The following is a 4,100-nucleotide window of genomic DNA, read 5'->3' on the forward strand; positions in this document are numbered from 1 at the left end:
ATGGCTGTAGGTCGTTGCTGTTGTCCAGAATAAAATACCATAGGGATTGCAATAGCGCTCATCCAGTGAGACGTTTATGAGCCTACAGAAATACAAAGAGTAGTTCTTGAAGGTATCAAAGCATCAAAGAAGTATTTTTGAGTGAGCCGTGCCACGAGTTGGTCCTTCTGTTCCCATTTAAAGAGAGCATTTGGGCAAATGGCCACACGTTCTGAATCAGCAAATCTTAACAGGGTAAAGCCCAGCTGGTCTTTGGAAGGAAAGGAATTTGAAAGGTGGATGTCTTGAAATGAGCACTCCTGGGTGAGAAGTAGTGGTTAGTGTGTACATAGCTGAAGCCATGACCCAGTTCTTCCACTGTGTTTACTACAGACATGATCCAAAACTTCCAATTAGCTTCAGTGGGTTTTAATCTATATTTTAACCTGTAAACCCTTTCCGATTCCCAAAAGTGATATCCTACCCAGACTTTAACTCTTTGTCCCACAATGTTTTCTCCAGGAAATATTCCTTTCTTCTCTTCCAAGGAAGCGCAATGGAGCTGTGAAGGGTCTGGAGCACAAGTCTAATGGGGAGCAGCTGAGAGAATGAGAGATGAGAGGTAATGGCATTAAGTTGTGCCAGGGGAGGTTCAGGTTGGATATTAGGAAGAAAAGGGTATATGTCACACTGAGTGATGTGGTCTGGAGTGGTCACAGGCATGGGCTGATGGTTGCACTAGATGATCTTAGTGGTCTTTCCAGCCGTAATAATTCTGTGATCCTCAGTGAAGCTATGATAAAGAGATTTATTAGGCTGTACCTGCTTTCAGAACTTTTAACAAAAGGCCTGAATGTAACTATCTGCATATGTGACAATTTACTTTCCATAAAATGGAAAACACTGCTTCCTGCGTCTCATCCTGAGAAAAGCACCTACAAGTCCTCAGGAGATCTCTTTTTAGGGTCAGCACTGAGCTGCAGAATTATTAGCTCCAGGCATAATCTCCAGTGGCCATTAGCAGCATGTTTCATTAGCAGTCACGTGCTTTTTCAAGGAGCGGTAGCATGTGATTCATTTCCAATGCAAGTGTCTGCTCAAGCAGGTTTTAAGAAATCAGGCCAGGAAGTGACACTGAAACACATTACCATGGAAATGTTCGCTAGGGAGGGAGGAGGCAAAAACAGTGAAACTTGTCAGTCAGCTTAAGGAAGTTACTGGTGGTTAAGCGTGCACCAATTAAGGGGTGTCTGCACCAAGGATATTTTCATGTTTTCAAGAGAAAACATCAAACAGACATCTTTTATCCACTTAACAGACACAAGCCAGCATAAGATAGTTTTAAGGTGCCTCACATTAATTAGAAGAGACAGAAACAGGTCTGGACGCTAACAATTTTGAGGCTGCGTGGCAATTAACATAAAGGCTTCAAAAACTGATATTGAAACTGGCTACAAGTGGGAGACATTTAGGATTGAATACCTGCCTTGATCCTCCATTATTCATTTCCATGAATAATGAAGGATGAAAGTGATGAGAAGCTGGAGATGAGCCAGAAGTGTGTGCTTGAAGCCCAGAGGGCCAACTGTATCCTGGACTGCAGTAAAAAAGGGGTGGCTGGCAGGGAGAGGGAGACAATTGTGCCCTTCTACTCAGCTCCTGTGAGGCCCCATCTGGAGTACTGTGTCCAGGCCTGGGGATGCCAGCACAAGAAAGACACAGAGCTCTTGGAACGGGTCCAGAGAGGGCCACTAAAATGATCAGAGGGCTGGAGCACCTCTCCTATGAGGAAGGGTTGAGGGAACTGGGCTTGTTTAGCTTGGAGAACGCTCTGGGGAGAGACCTCATTGTGGCCTTTCAGTACTTGAAGGGAGCATATGAACAGGAGGGGGAAAGACTGTCTACATGGGTTGATAGTGGTAGGACAAGGGGTATGGTTTTAAACTAAGAGGAGGAAGTTTTTCACTCAGAGGGTGTTGACACACTGGAACCCAGAGAAGTTGTGGATGCCCCATCCCTGGAAGCATTCAAGGCCAGGCTGGATGTGGCTCTGGGCAGCCTGGTCTGGTGGTTGGCAACCCTGCACATAGCGGGGAGTGTTGAAACTACATGATCATTATGGTCCTTTTCAACCCAGGCCATTCTATGATGATTCTGTGATGATGCTCTTCAGATGTGTAGCACAGCCAGAACTCACAGCATATAGCTTTGTCCTGACTGACTGGGGAGCCAGCAGCGAGAACACAGTATGGGAAATGCATGTGGTGAGTGTGTTCTGTGTTAAGATCTGTCTGTCGTGCAGAATCTCTGGGGCCGAGACATGACATGCATCAGTTACATGTTGGAAGATTCTTTTGCGTTGGCACTGTATTAGAAGATCTTTATGTAGAATGGACAGAAGGAGAAAAGCAGAAAGTTTTGCCTGTGTGACAAACTGCCGTTGGCACTGTACAAGATTTGGCTATCTTATTTAGGTAAAGTGGGACAGACAATTGACACAAAAGTCTCACAACTTCAACTTAAAAAATGAGTAATACACATCACCTGCAAGTAATTACCCATATAGAATGGCTTAGGTTGGAAAGAACCTTAAAGATTTTATTGTACTAAGGCACGTGCTTTAGTGGGATAGGTGGATGGTTGGACTGAGTCATCTTGGAGGTAATTTCCAACCTTGGTGATTCTATGATCATCTAGTTTTTACCTCTCTGCTGTTGTGTCAGGTTTTCCATTCACTAGATCAGGCTGCCCAGGGCCCCATCCAACTGGGCCTTGAATGCCTCCACGGACAGTGCTGCCATAACATATCTTGGCAACATCTTTTACTGTTGCTCCATCACCGAAGGCCACCGGATTGATCAGGCACTTTCCATATTTTGGAAATTGTACAGAAAGCTGCCTGCCTTTAGTTAATGCACAACCATCTACTAATTCCACAACAGCCCTTTCCCGCACAATATGTGGCAGACCTTGAAAGGTTACATGCTTTAATTAGGGGATTGCCTGACACTTTGGAGCTGTATGCTGTCTGATTATAAGACTGGTTGTGGACTCTCTGACCGAGACAGAGGTGAGGTCCCCTTGACACAACGTGGGGAGATGTAGTGCAAGAGTTAGTTAATTACGGGAGACTCGTGGGATTGGCTAGCCAGGGGGAAACAAAATCTAGGATGGAGGTCAGAAGGGTTGAAGGAAATGGGAAGATAAAAATAATTCTGAATAGTTTGTTACAACCCCACCTCCAGGGGAAGCCAGCATGACCTCCTGATAATAAGAGAGTGATATTATAAGTGGAAGGTATTTGTGAAGAAATTCCCTGGGAGGTTAATGGATGGTTTACTCTCTACCACTCTAGAAAATATGGTGACTTGTTGCGACAAGATAAAAGGGGATTCTCTCCCCCAAAATGCAATTTAGTTTGAATGGAAAAAAACAAAAAAAGCAAGCAGTAGTTGTGTGATCTTAATATACTTCTATGAAATTCCTCAGACGTTATATTAAGAAATCATCGAGCACCACCAGATGTCAGCATTGCAGAATGGTTATTCCTACCCAGTACAGCAGAGGTCTTTGCATCCTATGAATATTATATATTAGATTTTTTTTTTAATGATAGCATAATCTGTCATATATTTTCCAGTCACTGACATTAGGATGGAGCGTAAGACCTAAATTGTCTGCAAAGAGGAATTTCTTAATGGTTATTTTATATTATATTTCTTCACATTTTTTTAAATTGCTTTCATGAGGGCAGCATCAACAACTGTACTAATGGTATATCATGCCTCATAGCAGTCACAGTGTTGTTTCAGGCTGCAACCAGCCCAGCTAGAGAGTGCTTACTTAAATCCAGCCTCTACATTGGAATGTCAGGAGTTGTTCAGAGCTCTCTGTTGCTGTATGCTAGGCTTTAATTAAACCCTCTGGCTGCAAAAAGGTCTGCTGGCTTCAGTTCTGTGGAGGAAATGCAGAGAAGAAAGTGTGAAATTATTTTGGGCTTCCATTTAGGAAAAAAGAAAAAAAAAAAAGGACAGTTGGTAAAGCAAATCCTTTTGAAGGTGTCCAGCAACATAAGCCAAATCACCATTGAAAGGGTGGAATTCTTCCCCCCATTTCCTGTT

The sequence above is a fragment of the Gallus gallus genome, chromosome 2 (assembly GCF_016699485.2).
Source record: "Gallus gallus isolate bGalGal1 chromosome 2, bGalGal1.mat.broiler.GRCg7b, whole genome shotgun sequence".
Classification (NCBI taxonomy): Eukaryota; Metazoa; Chordata; class Aves; order Galliformes; family Phasianidae; genus Gallus; species Gallus gallus.